Source organism: Melanotaenia boesemani, chromosome 5, assembly GCF_017639745.1.
Source record: "Melanotaenia boesemani isolate fMelBoe1 chromosome 5, fMelBoe1.pri, whole genome shotgun sequence".
In the NCBI taxonomy this organism is placed as follows: domain Eukaryota; kingdom Metazoa; phylum Chordata; class Actinopteri; order Atheriniformes; family Melanotaeniidae; genus Melanotaenia; species Melanotaenia boesemani.
The window spans coordinates 1881121-1899849 of record NC_055686.1 but is presented as its reverse complement, the minus strand read 5'-3'; the positions used below and the strand labels follow the sequence as shown (position 1 = coordinate 1899849).

The window sequence follows — 18729 nt, the reverse complement described above, 5'->3', positions numbered from 1 at the left end:
AACATAAAGATATCCAGAAAGGTCTACAGAGATCCAGCTCAGGTCTACAGAGTCTTCTTTCTTAAGAAGTGACTGATTCTCTGGCTGCACAGATCCACCATCACACCGTGGACACGAGACCACGTCCTGCTGACTTGAAATGAAATGAATGAAAAATACTTTATTACTCCCAAAGGGAAATTCAATTCTGACTTCAATTAGACTTCTGCTCTACGCTGCCGTAGTTTCCTTTGTTTTTCTAATGGCGCCTTTCTTTATTACAGAGCATCACATTTATCTGGTTTCTGAACTAACTAGATAATTTACCAATAAAATAAACAAAATTTTAAAAAATCTGCTGATGGAGGATCAGAGTCTTTATCCCGGACGGAGCTGACGGAGGATTAGAGTCTTTATCCTGGACGGTGCTGACGGAGAATCAGAGTCTTTATCCTGTACAGAACTCTGTCCACAGGGTTTGTCTCCGTTTGGAAAGTCCAAACGATGCGGAACACGCGCATATTTACACCGTGGAAAAGCAGAAAGAAAGAAAACTCGAGAAGAAACTCAGAAAAAAACGTCTGGCTTGTTCTGGTTCCTGTCTGCATGACTGAGAAGTGGAGGAGTGAATGAATGAAAGGAAAGATAAAGGTACAGAAACGCCCCCATCTGAGGGGTCTGGGGTCCCATCAGTCGGGAATGAGATCCTGCTCCAAGTGGAGCAGTGAGTTCACGTCTCTCAGGGTCTTGTTTACAACTTAGGGAAGGATGAAGAAGGAGATGATGTGGACTCTGCATTGGTCTGTCAGTGAAGATGGAGCTGAGCTGAAAGAAGCTCTGGATTTACAGGCTGATCTACGTTCCTACCCTCACCGATGGACATCAGCTGTGGGTAGCGAGCAGAAGGATGAGGTCGTGAATACAAGGGGCCGGAATGAGTTTCCTCTGCAGGGTGTCTGGACTCTTCCTTACAGATAGGGTAAGAAACCTGGTCATCTGGGAGGAGATCAGGGTAGAACTGCTGCTCCTCCACATCCAGAAGAGCCAAAGGAGGTGGATCGGGTATCTAGGATCTCAGGCTGCCTCCCTGGTGCTGTTTTCCAGGCACATCCCTCCAGGAGGAAGCCCTGGGGAAGACACTGGAGGGACTATGTCTCTCAGATGGCCTGGAGACGCCTCAGGTTTCCCCAGATGAGCTGGAAGAAGAGAGTCTGGACTACCCTGATAAAGAAGCTGCATCCAGCCCCAGAATTGTGGTAGAAATGGAAGCATGGAATTTACAGCTCATATCCAACACCTGGCTCCAGAAGTTCAGCTTGAATCTGTGATTTTATGTCAGAATCAGATCTTTTTTTTCTTTCAAGGCCTTGAACAGGATCCTTGAATTACAGCACTGGTCCTGCTGGGTTTAGCAGTTAGTGGGATTATGCATCAGCCTTTAATGCCTGATATTAACACAGAAATGAGGCTGAACAACCATCAGCTCAAGTTTGGGTGTTTTTTCCTCCATCCACAGCTCCTCCTGCAGAGATCCATCCTGCTGCTGTCCGTGCGTCACTTGGAAGGTCGGCAGATGCTGATGCTGGACCGGACAGGATGAGAGGTACGTTTAAATGATGAGTGTCGTCATGGTAACTGATTTAGCTCTGTGGGGAGGACTCTTCATCCATCACTTCATCCATGAGGTCGGCGCCCAACTGGGAGGGTGGACTCCAAATCTCATGTTTCTTAAAAACCACAATTTCTAAGAAGTCGGGACCCTGTATTAAATGTAAATAGAAGCAGAATGAAGTTATTTATGAACCTCATCCAGACATGTTTTATCCCCAGTAGAACATAAACAACATACCAGATGTTCACACTGAGACATTTTAGCATCTGGACTGCAGGCAGGCCAGTTCAGCAGCCGGACTCTTCTCCTGTGAAGCCATGCTGCTGTGATGGATGCAGGATGTGGTTCAGCATCGTCTTGCTGAAACCTGCAAGGTCTTCCCTGAAAGAGACGTTGTCTGGATGGAGCAGATGTTGCTCTAAAACCTCCATGTACTTTTCAGCATTGATGGAGCTTCACAGATGTGGAAGTTGCCCACGTCATAGTCACTAATGCAGCCCCATTCCATCAGAGATGCAGCTTTTCACCTGTCCACTGATAACAAGCTGGATGCTCCCTCTCCTGTTTAGTCTGCAGGACACGCCGTCCATGCTTTCCACAAACTAGTTCACATCTTCATCTGCAGCTCATCCAGAACGCTGCTGCTAGAGTTTTAACCAGGACTAAGAGATCTGAACACATCACACCAGTTTTAAAATCTTTACACTGGCTTCCAGTCAGTCACAGAATAGATTTTAAAACCCTTCTGCTTGTTTACAAATCCCAGAATGGTTTAGGCCCAGAATACATCTGTGATATGTTCAGAGAATATAAACCTAGCAGAGCTCTTGGATCCAAAGACTCTGGTCAACTAGTCCAGACCAGAGTCCAGACCAGAGTCCAGACTAAACATGGAGAAGCAGCATTTAGCTGTTATGCTGCAAACAAGTGGAACAAACTGTCAGTGGAGATTAAACTTTTACCAAATGTAGACATTTTTAAATCCAGGTTAAAAACATTTCTTTTCTCATGCGTCTATGCATGAAATCTGCACGGTAACTTTTTAACTTATCTTGCTTTTAATCATTTTAATGTAATTTATTATTTTATTGTGATTATGTGTTGATGCCTTTTACTATTTCTAAATATCTGTAATGTCTTTATTTTATGTAAAGCACTTTGAATTGTCCTGTACATGAAATGTGTTGTACAAATAAACTGCCTTGTCTAATCTTCGCTGTGATGGACATGCAGCAGCAGGATGTTTATCCAGTCTGGGTTCAGCTTGCAGGGAGTCAAACCAAAGCTGAGGTGTTATCAAACTGTGACCACATGCTCTGTAACTGGGATCTTCTGGCTCATTTACCCTGTGATACGAGAACAAAGCCACCAGTAAACCATCAAGCAGCTCAGACTGGCTGCATGCAGCAAGCTAACCTCCCTCACCGACTCCGGTAACGATGAGCTGCTTCTCCTCCTGGACAGACAGCAGACATGGAACTTTTACTGAGTCTTTTCTGTGGAGCAGCAGCTCTGCTGCGTAGCTGCACCATGTGTGATATCTGTCACACGGCTGGAACGGAAACTAGCGTCTGTGGTGGATTAGTTTCCTAGGTGATCGCTAGCAGAGGTGTCACAAACAAGTTCAGGTTAAAGCGACTCAGCAGCTTTGATCTGATCATATTAGAATCATGGCTGACATGCAGGATGCTGTGAGGTTGTCTTCAGTACCAACATGTTCTCTCTGTTCCTCAGGACCTGATCAGGATGCAGATTGTGTCTCCGTGAAGAGACCGGATGAGGTCATTTATGGACCAGTCAGCATCAGGACCAACATCAGGAGAGGTAACGCTGACTGGACCTGGACCTCACAGCCTCACCAGGTCTAAACCATCCTGCTTTACCCTGCATGAAGAGCCCTGCTAGCACAGTGGACCAGTCTCACATGTGTGGGTCTCTGCGTGCACGGCAGGGCCTATAAGCTGCTGGAGGGGAATCACTGCAGCAGCTGTGTGTTTGCTGCAGCTCTGATTCATCAGAAAGCCACAGAGCTCAGATGAAAGAGGCCTGCAGCCGGCGGCATGGGAACAGAGCTGATCGATGAGTCACTGATGTGGCAGGAGACAGAAACACCAGGCAGATTCAGCTGAAACCAGTCCTCCAAGCTGAAGTCAGCTTCACAGTCTGAGGAGGAACAGGGTCAGCCTGGAGGCTGTGGAGGCTTTTTATAACCTGTATTTTCTTCTGAGCCCAGCTGATTCTCCTACAACCATCTGGATAAAAACCTGACTTCTGGTTTAAGAACGTGTAAAATAAAAGATAAATGTGATGCTGCTTTGAATCCAGATAGAAGTTGGTTTATGGAGGAAGATCTGGATCCTGAGAAGATCCACTCTGATGCTTTTACCAGATCTGCTGCACAATCTGAACCTTCCTTTTCTGTGTTTGTGTCCAGAGTTTCCTTCAGAACCAGACCCGCAGGTCATCTACTCTCTTCTGAAGTCCAGCGTTGCACACCAGTCCAACCAGTCTAACCAGTCCAACCAGTCCGACCAGTGACATCCAGCTGGCTGCTAGCAGGACCTCCATTACTTCAGTCCCACACAGTGTTCACTCCTCTACAGAAGAAGAAGCAGCTGCAGCTGCACGACTCTGCTCAGGTCCTCTTGCAGCAGATCATCAAGCTCACATGGAGGGAAGTTTCTTTAACTCTGGAAAAACTGAGTTTTTATCTCTGATGAGGATTTTTATGGCTCTTTGTCATCATGTCCTCTAACAGGTTCATGAGGGAGGTTTTCGATAAAGCTGCATCATCATTTAGATTCTTCCTGAAAGTGTTTTTTCATTTTAATGGAAGTCTGAAACTGTGATTAAGATGAACAGTTGCTGTGCATCATCTGAGCCAGCAGGGGGCAGCAGAGGAGCTTCAGTTTGTCCAGCAGTCATGTCGCTTTTCCCTCCGATCATCACTGCTGGTAAACCGGAGAGTTCAGACATTTAACCGACACATGGGCCAGTAAAGACTTTACCATCAACACAACCTACTGGGTTACGTTGTTTTATAGTCTACTGGGTCCTTGCTGGAAATATCAGTGCACGTGTTACTGGTGGAGAGTCGGTGAAGACGGCACAGAGCACAAAGGAAAAAGTTTCAGGCTTCCACAAAGACAGAAAGAAAAAGAAAACACATTCAGGAAGAATCTGAATGATGATGCAGCTTCATCGTAAACCTCCATCAGGTCGTAGAACAACATGCCAACATTGTCCCCGTTTCAAGCAGAACTAGAGACGTCTCGGAAAAGAACATGTAGGTCCAGTTTGACACCATCTGGTCTCAGCGTCCCCACCTAGGAGACTTCAGGCTTTAAAAGGTTAAATGTTCAGCATTTTAAACAAAAACTTCATGTGGAAACATTATGGAGAGCCGTTTATTCATGATGACATAAATACTGAAATTAATACATTTTCCATCAAATACAAAAGAAAGAAATAAAATGTACAATTTCCAGTAATTAACTTATTTAATTTATTTAGTACATTAATTTATATATTACCACTTTTCTTTATTTCTACTTTTATTTCTATATATGACCTTTCTCAGTGAGGTCACACTGGTTGTTTACGCCGCCATGTTGGCTGGTGAGAAGCTAGCAGGTGTGATCTTCTACCAGAAAGTGATGAGACGGTCGCGCTGGTTAGCATCGTGTCGCTCAGTTTCTCTCTGGTCTGCAGCTGTTCCTCTCTGTATAAAACCAAAATAGCACGTGGATGAAGTGACAGTAAGTCCATATGAACAGAGAAAGTCGGCTTTAGCAGGAGCTTTAACGGATTAATTCCAGCTGCAGACGAAGAGGAGCTGTAACCAGAAACCATATCATGTTGCTGCTTCGCTGTTTAGGCTTCATGCTTGTTTATTTAAAGTATGAAAAGTCCACTTAGTTTATGATTTATGTGTTGATTTACAAAGTTTCATTTCCACTTCACATTTTTAACTGATTACAGTAAATTTCTTGTTAATAAAAAGCAGAATCTACATTAAAGTGGTCTGATTTTATTAAAGGGTTTTACCGTACAGATTACTGGTTAACTAGTTCCTCACACCCACCTCCTTATCCTTTTAAAGTGGAACTGGGCCTCAGAATAATCTTTTTAACTCACCAAAAGCTGCTCATGGGTCCTGTAATCATCAATAAAACAAACAAGTGTAGATTGAAGTGGCCACAGTTTATGCAGGTAAGACATATTTTACAGATTACTGGCCACCTGGTTCCTTACATCCACTCCAAAGAGATGCTGGTTGCAGCATCAGGTGAAGCACAACTGTTTTTACTTTCCACTACTTTTGTTTTGAGGCTCCTCCTGCTGTTAACTGTGTCTGAGTTCATGCATGAATCATGTTTAGACATCACACCGCTGTCTGGCCATGAAATATCTGCATAATAATAATAATAATACATTTTATTTATAAAGGCGCCTTTCTCACACTCAAGGTCACCGTACAATAAAAACACAACAATGAATAAATCCAAATAAAATACAAGAAAAACATAAAACAGTGATTGCAACAATGTACATATTATAATGAGTAAGCCAGTTTAAACAGATGTGTTTTTAATTTGGATTTGAACAGATGAATAGAATCAGAGTTGCGGAGGAGTGAGTTCCACAGATGAGGAGCAGAGCAGCTGAAAGCTCTACTCCCCATGGTGACAAGGCGAGCGGGGGTGAAGATGAGGTGAATTGCAGAGGAGGATCTGAGGGAACGGACCGGTTTGGCAACACGGAGGAGATCAGAAAAATACCGAGGGTTCCCGGTCATTCGGATTCTGTGTGTGTTGGGTGATTTATTTCCTGACAGACTGAAACTGCTGCCTCAGCCTGTCTGTTGATCTTTATATGTTGTTTGTCTTCTCCTGGACAGGTTGTACTGGAAGTACATCATTTCCTTCTGAATTAATAAAGTATTCTGAATCTGAATTCATTAAAAAATGAAAGTTTTTATGTTCATATGGAAAGTAAAGATTCTAATTTTTTAATTTTGTCAATCAGGTTCCCCCCCGAAGGAAAAGTATAAAGAGGTATCCTTCCGCTACAAACGAGAGCCGGAGGAGGCGGGAATCACCCCACAGAGGGAGCGCCTGGGATCGGGCATTATGACATTCCAGAGGTAAGAGGTGGGAAAGTCGACACAGAGCGGGATGCATCTGCTGTGTGACCGTCATCAGACATGAAGGAACTGTTACTCGTTGCCACACTAGCCCTGTCAGCTTTTAGACGGCATTAATTACATTTAATTTTTTTGTTAAGCTGAATTCCAGCTCCGGTAATAAACTGACTGTAAGGAAAATCATACGGATTATCATTATCTTTATTATAGATTGATCATTTATTCATTAAGTTTTAGAACCATCTCTGTGTTTACTCTGTACCAATCTTTGTATTTTAATCATTGAGAGACTCAACAGTATTTGTTCGTGTGTGCTGGTTTATGCTTGAGTCTGAGGGGACAAAGTCCAGACCATGGACGAGGTGAAAGGACGTGGTTGTACCAGGAGGAGACCGGACACTAACCTACCCATGCTTCTTATTTTCCATGTCTTTTCTCTAGTGGAAAAATACTGTAACGTGAGACTTGTGTAATTCTGGGAAGGACTTCGTGAACCTTCCTTTTTAATGTGTAAAAAACTCAGTGTATCCATTATTCTTGTATGGTGCGTACACACTGTATTCATTGAAAACTCTCTGTGGTTCTTCCTTGTGTTGAAGGTTTAGCGTTGCAGCTTTGGTGTTAGGAAGAACTTTCCTAACACTGACCATGGCTGAAAATCTCAACTCTGATAATTCTGAGCTTTCTTCTGACCTGCCTGTACATCCTCGGTCCACAGCACCAGTTCATTTTAACAACTTATGTAGAGCGCGATGATGCGGAGAAATCTTAAATGAGGTTCAGCCATGGTGCTGATGCAGCCGACTTAGAGAAGAAATAGATTCAACAATGCTGAAATAAGGCAAATATTACAGTTTCCCACACCAAACGGCAGACCTGATTACGGTCCATTTTACGGAGCAGTGATGGGTCTCTCCACAAGTTAGACCAGGAGACAGGGTTCAGCTGGAAGTGAGAGGGGAAAGCCTAACCAAAAATGTTTCTACTGTCTTATCAACAGATGGTGATGACAACCTCTCTGTCTTCCAGACTCTCCTGGACGGTCTAGTACTGTCCAACATGTCTATTATGACCGACGCTACTTTAGAGTTAGTGGTTCAAGTCCTTCGTAATCCCGGAGGAGTTCAGAGTGCTAGAAAAAATATAAGACTGTGAAACTGTTAAAAAAAAACAAAAGCGAAGGTTTCTGTACGTGTTAGAAAACACGGGTAACAACATGTTCTTTGCCATCAATCCAGCACACCTGCTGTTTCCAGCTCTCAGCGATAGCGAGGCAGAGCCGGTTTAGATGATCAGACCGAAGTCACCTTCAGCAACGTGGCAAAATTTAAAAGGATCACGGCGTGCAGAATGGTGTTTTACAGAACCGACGCTCCCTGTCCAAATTTCAAACACACCCAGAAGGAGTAAAACTCTTTTTATGTTTCTGAATCAAAAGCACTACTATGAAATTAAAAACCTGAAGCGTTTGTAGAGACTGAACTGACATGCTACTACTGTTAAACCAGCTAGAATAGTATTGTAGATCATTGCTGCCCCGGTCATTGCAGTGTGTGTTTACACCCTACCTGTCACCAGACAGAGCGCACGCCCGTTATCTGCAGTGTAGCAGGTAGGTCGCTAGCCTGTTTACCACAAGGAACCAATCGAGAGATCGCGGGCTATCTTCCTACGTTCCTATAACCGATCAGAGTAAACCCCTCGTGTGTCAGACTGTAAAATTTATATCTGTGGGAAAGTTTAGGAGGTCGTCATGAAGAAAACAGACATCTCTGTTACATCCAGCAGCTCAAACCTGAAGCAGATTTTATGATTTTGAAACATTTGCCGATGAAAAAGGCGTAAAAAACGCTTGAAGGCGTCAGATGGCACTCTGAAGGCCTGAATTGTGCTAAAGAGTCTGTAATGCATTTCAGGAGGCCTTTGTATAAAAAAGCCCTCTTTATGGCACACAGTTCTAAAAGCTTACTCAGCGTCATGATGGACCTGGGCTTAAAACCCTCTATTATCTTACAGGGAAGCAAAGTCATTTGCTTCACGGACCTGATTTCGGACACAGATAAATCGCTTCCTTGACTTTCCTCACCATGTCCCTGGCACCCATACTGAAAGCGATAAAAGTAAAGGTCATTTTCCTCACGCTTTTAGCTTGTTGGATCCTCTGAATTACACAGGCCCCTACGTTATGCAGAAGCTGGAGGTGTCAAGTGTGTCTGGGAATATTTAGGATGTTTTTTCCATTCATGACTAAAATGTTTTAAAATCAAGATTAGACGTGTCTGACGTTAAACTAACCATCATGAGAGAACATGATTCGGTAGAGATGAAAAAATCTGATCCACGCATGAGCTCTTTTCTCCATGAGGTTTTCTCTTCCGGCTCTCAACCGAGGCAGACGCTTTTTCTTCTCCCTCCCTCTCCCACTCTGCCCTGCTGCTACTGTCCTGTCATCTCTCTGAGCCTCTCTCTGCATTTCCCTCCAAAACTAAATCTTGAGATATGGATCTGATCAGTTGGTCCCTAAATGCAATCGACCAAATTTATTCTAACCGGAAAACAGGCGTGGGGGAGCCTGCTTGCCCTGGTGGAACGTTTTCGGCTGGATATGTGATGGATTCCTGGGGAGTGTGGAAAGTCATGTGTCTGTCGATTCTTTCTGTTGAGGACGCTGAGGACATCTATACATTCGGATTCATGATAACTGGGTTTCTGCTGTTTGGAGCGGGCGGTTTCCTGGCATATCGCAAAATTCGGACACTGTCGGCGGTCACTGGCAAGCTGCCGGATTTCTGTGCTGGTGTGTGCCGAGCTACGAACAATCAGGCTGTGGCGATGCAGGAGCTGAATCGTAAACTGGAGGCTATTCCAGTTCTGGATGGCAAACTGGTTGCGATTTCTGGGCTTGTACGTGAGGTGGTCACCAACTTGGAGAAGTTGTCAGCTCGGCTGGATGGAAATTGACCCAAAATTCGGATGATTGGAGTCGCCAGTGGGACCACTGTAGAGACTCAAGGCAGACGAAACTAGTGATGCGAAGTTCGACTCTTCTCATTAACCCAGGTCTATTACTCTCGAACAGTAAAGTGAACGAATCTTGAACGGATCATGTCGTTCATTTTTACAGCAGGTGGCATTGTAAAAAAGTCCGCGATTCTCAAGCAGTAAATACTGAAGGCAACAAAACTACTGGTAATGCCACAAGCAATTCAAACCATGTGAAAACGTAGGGAAGCAAATACACACCACAATAAAGTGATTTGTGTCCTACATCCTCCCTGCCATTGTTTAACAGCGCAACTGACTCGGTAGCTGTCACGTGACAACACGAGACCGAGCCGAGAGCGAACGTACTGCTGAGCTGTACTGTGAACGAACGAAGGAAGATCCGTTCAGAGACCGAATCGTCTGTCACGTGACAGAGAGAGACCAATCCGAGAGCGGACGTACTGCTCGACAAACAGCCTGAATGATGAACGAGAACGAGACCGAGAACGTGCAGCCCGACGTGGCGAGAGGAGGTACCGCATGAAAATGAACGGATCGCTTACTGAGAGGACCCGTTACTCCCGAGTCATATAAAGGATTAGTTCAAACTGAACGAATCGTTCGTGACCGACACATCACTAGACGAAACAGCTCTGGCCTGAACCAAAACAAATGCTGTTATCAAATTTGGCTCCCTGTGCTGGCCTTGAATGGCTGGCTGAAAGCTCCCTGGAATGTTTTGTTGATGGACGCTCAGTCCCCCACCCTCCCCTCACCCTCTTCACAGGCGATGGACTTCAACCTGGATCAGCCCTCAAGGATGCCCCACTATCATCAGGTGGCAGAGACTGTGAGGGAGAACTGGGGCAAAGTTCATATGCTCACTTCTACGCACACACATACATGCACCACACTCAAGTACACCACTACAGATACACCTCCCCATTATTCACTGCCTGGGCTGTCCTTCCCACCTCCCTCCACTCCCGGGCAGTGGGTTCATTGGACGCGCTCAGAGAATGCAGCTGCGTCTGCACTTGCTGTGATGGGAGACCCCCCCCCGCCCCCCGCCACGTGTTTCGGATGTTGTGATTGTATGAGTTTTGTTCTTTATGCACTGAGGAGTGTTTTTTGTATCTCAATAATGGGCCCTTAGGCCCAGTGTGGAGATGCCTTTTTTATCCTCTCCAGCTACATCTTACTCCCCTAATGTTACCTTTCACCTATATCTAAGACAAGGAGCGCTGTAGAAACGGCTGCTCCGTCAGTCTGCCTGTTCCTGTTGTGTTATATGTTGTTTTGTCTAGTCTTGGATGGGTTGTACTGAAAACATGAATTTCCCTGCAAGGGATTAATAAAGTATTTCTGATCTGATTTCTGATCTGTACAGGACGCCCAAAGCCCTCCTCCCACGGTTTCCCTGTTCCTGTTTTTATTTCTGCCTCCTGCCTGATCCGCCTGCATCTGGGTCCTCACCACCGCCCCCTTACTCCTCCAAAAGTTCCACATACTACCTTTCTTCCAGCCATTCTCCAGATTTACCGCATACACAAATCTAAGCCATCTATGTGCCAACTAGATCCTCTCCCCACGTCTCTGGTTAAAGCTTCTTTTCCCTCTCTGATCCCTAAAATAACTGCCTTCGTCTATTCTTTTAACTCTGGCATTGTTTCCTCATCTCTTACATCGGCTATAGTAAAACCAAACATATATCAACTAGATTTGTGTAAAACCGATAATTTCATGTTTTACCTTCAAAGAAAATGCTCAATAAAGTTAAAAAAGTATCCTGCCATGTTCAAGGAATTAAAATAATGCTGGTTTCATACATTTTAATAAGTTTATTTTAATATATTTTAGTGTTTATTGTTAGATTACATACATACATGCTTCAGGAATACTTTTTTCACTTCAACCATTCTGACTAATTGAGACTCAACAACTATTTATTTATTTATTTTTTTTCTGGTTGCAGCCATGCATTGTAGAAAGATGCCAATTTGTTGTAAAGTATGACCATAGATGCCAGTGGGGGAGGGGCTAAAGTGGGACAATTTCATGATTGACTTTATTTTTTTACAAAACGTCATGAGGTTTCTTGCAGAAAACAGTAAATGATAAGCAATATCTTTTTTTTCACTGTAATTTAACTGTGGGTTATCATAACGGAAGTCTGTGGTACAAATCTTGCAGTTAACAGTCCCAACTTTTCATGAAGAAGAAATTCTGTGGATGTGGATTAAACTTAAAAGAAGCACATCCTCATCAGTTGTTTTGGCTAATGAAAAATCACACAATAACACAAATGGTGCATAAGGATTAAGTAAAATAACTGGAATAAAGTTATCAGGATGTTCATCAACAGCTTTAAACTGTTTTTGTCAATGTCTTGAATGGCATTCATCTGAACCCAACTAGTGGCAGAAGTTTGGTTTTGGTTGTGTGAAATCTGTGTTGCTTTTGACACATTCAAACAGAACATCATATTAGGAGGAATGGAAAATTTGGTGGGAATCTCGGGTCCGGTTCTGAATGTGTTTGAATCCTACTTGAAATACAGGGAATACTTAGAGTCAGTTAGTAAGTATAGCTCTACTTAAATGCAGATGGAGTTCCCCAAGACTCTGTGTTGGACCCTCGATTGTTCAGCATTCACAGGCTACCACTTGCTCAGATTATGGAAACAAACTAAATATAACCACAGTTATGCTGATGACACTCAACTCTATATTACTGTCTAACCAGTGGACTCTGACAAAGAGTCAAATCCATGGTTGACTCTACCAGAATATCCATTTGTTAATTAAAAGCTTTCTCTTTTCATTTTTGCTTGCATGTGACTCTAAGTCATTACCTCTCACTTACTGTGTAAGGACAGTTTTTCTTTCAGATGATCTGTTTCTTTGAAGGCAGTGCAGAAATACAGAAAATAAATTATAATTGCGGTTACTTTGCATTTCTCAGTCATAACAAAAGACTCCTTGCACCTGACAACAAAAACAATAAAATAGATGGATGAGAGCACCTTTAATTTGACTTTAATAATATACCAAGAAGCAGCATGGGAAGTGAAAGGAAGGTAAACAGGACACAAAAAACAACTTGCTGAGTGTTAATTTATTAACACAAAAGGCAAGTAGACATGCAGTCTTCCTATGGGTGAACTTTTCAAAGAAAACTTTTTCCCTTTTTGTCATTAGTCCATAATTTATGAGAATCAAATGCTTAAAAACAAACGCATCAATACACACAAATCTGATCAGTGACTAGCAGGTTTTCTATTTAAAATTACACATTCAGCAGAGTAGGAAGCATCTGTTCATCTCAGAAATGATGAAACGTGGTGACAGAAGTGATTGCATCATCATAATCATCATCCAGTCTGGGCTTCGTAAATATGGTGGTTCCTGAAGCAGCATCACCGATTACATCATCATAATTATCATCTGGCTTAGCATTGGTAGACAGGTTGTTCCCTGAAGTGACATCAGTGATTACATCATCATATTCATCGTCCAGTCTGGGCTTAGCATTGGTAGACAGGTTGTTTCCTGAGGCAACGTCATCATATTCATCGTCCAACCCTGGTTTAGCCTTGGTAGATGGGCTGTTTCCTAAAGACATGGCAGCTCATGAAGGACATGCAGATAAAAACTGTCATCATTGACTGGAGTTGTATGCATGTATGTTTTTGTAAACATTCTGTTCAAAGATGCAAAGCACAAAAATGTTTGCAAGATGCAAATGTTGTCCCTGTGTTTATACGTCTATCTGATCGGATGGTGACTGACTGAACTGTCCAGTCAGAGAGCAGACAGCTTCTTGTCCCTCCCGTCGAAGGCAAAGCTGCTGAACATCAACAAAGAAGAATCCACCAAGTGTTTGAGTTACTGCCCAGTGATTGGCTACACTTGTGATTGACATGAAGGACAGCCTATCACCATGACTTTTTCAGGCCGCAAAGAAAAGGGGCGATGCGTTGTAGCTAGTCAAGCAGGGAGCGCTTGATGTGTATGTTCAGGTGTCCTGGGGTGAAAATGCCACATAAAACAGTGGGGATACTTGTCTTTTTTGGCCAGAAAGTTGAGGAATCCAAACGCACCCGACAATACTGGGTTCACAGAAAGGTCACATGCCTGTCGGACCGAAAATTTGATTTTATAGATGAAAAAGGAGTTTGCAGACAGACATGCTGGGAAAATACATAACTTGGAGTAATTTTGTGGCAAACTACTTTTGAAAAGTAATACAACTGATCATGGAATAGATCAATAATGTGACGTCATTACTACAAAACAGGTAGAAGCCCCGTTAGCTTTGTTGCTAGCATAGTGTTTCTTTTACTAACTGTCTAAGGAGTACTGCTTTCTAACAAGGTATAGCATGCCTATATTGACAAAAGTTTTATTGGAGACGTTTTGGAGTTCATTGAACCAAATGGCGGACAGGTGGGACTGATGAGGTTAAAAGATGTAAACTCGTAAAAGAATCAGAATGGAGAATCATTAGAAACCGGAATTGAAACACGGAACCGGAATCAGAACCGGAATTGTTCAAATTCAAGCGATGCCCAACCCTAACCAATGGGGATACAGCCTTAACAGATTTAATGGGATCAATTATTCACCGATTTATGTCTGACGGCTCAACTTTGTGGACTATAAAAGACCACAGGTGTTTCAAATGTGGCCCCATGTCGTTTTATGTATATTTATGTTGAACACATATTTTGGACACGAGAAACGTGGTTTTGGAAACATTTCATGGCAATGACATGCGAAACTTATATAATCACATGTGAAATAAATTAGGTTTGTATTGTCATGTTTAAAGTTATATTAAAGTTTAAAATGTCATGTGGGGATTTATGAGTTTGACATGTGATTACCATGAACATGTTCTACAACCACCTTTTTCGTTACGCTAAAATATGTGTTCTACATATGTGTCACATGTTTTACATGGGGTCACATGTGAAAGGTGGACTAAGAAAAACCTGAAGAGATTCAGCAGCTTCTAACTTCTTTAGTGGAAGATCATGTTCTATGTAACCTGAGCTGAGTTCTCCAGACAGCTGCTGTCTTCACCGTAGTTAAACAGTGAATATGTCAGAGGATACTCTGGTTATTAAGTTGGATTTTACAAGCAGACTGACAGTCTGGAAACCTTTCAAGTGACAAGGACTTGATGCATCGTCTTAGAGACGCTTTCCACAACCTTTCAGCCTTAAAACTCTGCATTCCAGACTCGTTTGATGACACATCTATTATGTGCATTTTTGAAGCCATCACTGCCCAGCAGCATCACACAGCTGGGAAACCGCTACCGTTTCATCCGGGATGCTGCGTGACGTTGCAGCTTAGTTTCGCTTTGAGCAAGCTTCACAGGCTAACAAGAAGATGTGAACAAACTGGCCATTTTTAACGTGCATTGTGGCTAATTCAGCAAATTATTTTTAATTATTTGATCTCCAAGTGCATTATGTGAATGTTTGAGAGCTTTGCCAGGCTAACATGTTTCTGGTTTTAATGAGACTAACTCCATTTCTTTTGTTTAAACACAAAGAGCTATTGATTTAAGTCAATGGTTCAGTGTTACCTGTGTTTCTGTGTCGGTATAAAGACACCATGAGGAGGGTGGAGATGAAGTATGGACAGAACACCAGCAGGTGGAGGAGCAGCATGAACCCAAGATGGAGGGAGGATGATGCATGGGGCGGAGCTACAGTAGTGGGCGGGGCTGTGGTTGTAGGTTTACCTGCAGATAGAACACCACCTGGTCAGGTGACTGTGGATGAAATAAGTGCTGAAATGAGGGTGAAGCTCCTCACCTGTGACAGAGATCCAGCTGGGTGGAGACTCTCCATGACTGCTGATGCTACACCTGTAGAGACCTTCATCAGACCTGGTAACATGGTGGAGGGTCATGTGACCTGTAGACTCAGTCCTGATGAGGGAGCCATCTTTATAGAAAGCAGCTGGGAGGTTGGAGGGAGGCTTTGATTGACAGCTCAGAGTGAGGTCATCTCCCTCCATCACAGGGAGGACAGGACTCTGCAGGATCACTGATCCACCTTTAACAAGGAAGAAACACTGCAAATGTCAGGAATAAACAGTGTTGGGGGTAACGCGTTACAAAGGTAACTCGTTACTCTAATATACTACGTTTGGCAGTAACGAAGTAATACAACGCGTTACTAACTATATTTTGGTAATATTATTACAGTAAATGAGTCCGGTAATGCGTTACACTCCCAACTGTCAGTATAAACATCAGACAAATAAATAATAAAACAACCATCGCGCAACAGCCGAAAATAAATATGAAGTAGAAGAAGAAGAAGAAGAGGAAGAAGAAGAAGACGAGGGCGGCGGCTTTAAATTAACAGAAGAAGAAGAAGAAAAGGACGAGGAATGATGGCAACCGACTCGACATTTTCTAAGTGGGTTTACTCTCACTATTTTGAATACATCAGAGAAATCGAAAAGAACAATGAGGTGTAGAACAAGAGTTTGTATCACATCATGTCGTTTAATTCTTCCATATCATTACATTATTGTAATTCAGCAGTTCATATTAACAACTACTTTCTGATGCAACCTCATTAGACTTTGTTGCCACACACATACTATAATAATGAGGAACTACATTTAAATGAGAACTATTCACCATGACAAAATATCGCGCACCTTCATTGCGTAATGCCTTGTCCTAAATGCTTATTTTGGTGAAAAGTAACTGAAAAGTAATATGTTACTTATTACTTTATACAGAGAGTAATATTGTAAAGAAATGTATTACTTAAAATTGAAAGTAACTGGTAATGTGAAATATATTACACTTGGGAAGTAACTTTCCCAACACTGGGAATAAACTATATATATCCCCCAATAATCTCTTCATTTGTAGGTATTTTGTCTTTTTTTATTTATTTTATTTATTTATTTATTTATTTTGTTTACCCCACTATTACGGAAATATCGTGTTTTTAATGGTGAGGGTGTGGAAAACTAGTGTCTTGGGGTTAAAACTCCAGCTGTGGCAACAGAGATGAACAACTCTGGGCTCACGGAACAAGGTCCCTAACAGCCCAACTCCTCCAGGGCTGTCGAAACATGGCAGCCCACTGCTCTTTACTTAATTCCTATTGAGGGAATGCCTTGCAGATTTCAGCAAGACGATGCTGAACCACATCCTGCATCCATCACAGCAGCATGGCTTCACAGGAGAAGAGTCCAGCTGCTGAACTGGCCTGCCTGCAGTCCAGACCTTTCACCAGTACACAACATCTGGAGCATCATGGAAGCAGAAATCCAGCAACCAAGGTCCAGGACTGTAGAGCAGCTAGAATCCTGCATCAGACCAGAATGGGACAACATTCCTCTCCTAAAACTCCAGCAACTGGTCTCCTCACTTCCCAGATGTTTCCAGACATGTTAGAAGGAGAGATGCTACACCATGCTGAACACCACCCTGGAACTACTTTTTACACTGTGCTGAACACCACCCTGGAACTACTTTTTACACCGTGCTGAACATCACCCTGGAACTACTTTTTACACCTTGCTGAACACCACCCTGGAACTACTTTTTACACCGTGCTGAACACCACCCTGGAACTACTTTTTACACCTTGCTGAACACCACCCTGGAACTACTTTTTACACCTTGCTGAACACCACCCTGGAACTACTTTTTACACCGTGCTGAACATCACCCTGGAACTACTTTTTACACCATGCTGAACATCACCCTGGAACTACTTTTTACATCATGCTGAACATCACCCTGGAACTACTTTTTACACCGTGCTGAACATCACCCTGGAACTACTTTTTACACCATGCCCAACATCACCCTGGAACTACTTTTTACACCATGCCCAACATCACCCTGGAACTACTTTTTACACCATGCCGAACACCACCCTGGAACTACTTTTTACACCATGCCCAACATCACCCTGGAACTACTTTTTACACCATGCCGAACATCACCCTGGAACTACTTTTTACACCATGCCGAACACCACCCTGGAACTACTTTTTACACCGTGCCGAACACCACCCTGGAACTACTTTTTACACCGTGCCGAACATCACCCTGGAACTACTTTTTACACCGTGCCGAACATCACCCTGGAACTACTTTTTACACCGTGCCGAACATCACCCTGGAACTACTTTTTACACCGTGCCGAACATCACCCTGGAACTACTTTTTATACCGTGCTGAACATCACCCTGGAACTACTTTTTACACCGTGCCGAACACCACCCTGGAACTACTTTTTACACCATGCTGAACATCACCCTGGAACTACTTTTTACACCGTGCCGAACACCACCCTGGAACTACTTTTTACACCATGCTGAACATCACCCTGGAACTACTTTTTACACCGTGCCGAACACCACCCTGGAACTACTTTTTACACCGTGCCGAACAACACCCTGGAACTACTTTTTACTCCATGCCGAACATCACCCTGGAACTACTTTTTACACCGTGCCGAACATCACCCTGGAACTACTTTTTATACCATGCTGAACATCACCCTGGAACTACTTTTTACACCGTGCCGAACACCACCCTGGAACTACTTTTTACACCATGCTGAACATCACCCTGGAACTACTTTTTACACCGTGCCGAACATCACCCTGGAACTACTTTTTACACCATGCTGAACATCACCCTGGAACTACTTTTTAAACCATGCTGAACATCACCCTGGAACTACTTTTTACACCGTGCCGAACACCACCCTGGAACTACTTTTTACACCATGCTGAACATCACCCTGGAACTACTTTTTACACCGTGCCGAACACCACCCTGGAACTACTTTTTACACCATGCTGAACATCACCCTGGAACTACTTTTTACACCGTGCCGAACACCACCCTGGAACTACTTTTTACACCATGCCGAACATCACCCTGGAACTACTTTTTACACCGTGCCGAACATCACCCTGGAACTACTTTTTACACCGTGCCGAAC

The 18729-nt window shown here is 43.2% G+C and overlaps 1 protein-coding gene and 1 long non-coding RNA gene across 2 annotated transcripts in view; one reads left to right on the top strand and one right to left on the bottom strand.

Moving 5' to 3' along the window:
• The window catches only part of LOC121640417, a 1195287-nt gene that overhangs the window by 771679 nt on the left and 404879 nt on the right, over positions 1-18729 (bottom strand). The window lies entirely within an intron of this gene.
• On the top strand, positions 1294-5270 carry LOC121640577. The gene is made up of 3 exons (XR_006010510.1): positions 1294-1582; positions 3326-3415; positions 4026-5270. It is a non-coding gene; the product is annotated as an uncharacterized LOC121640577 (long non-coding RNA).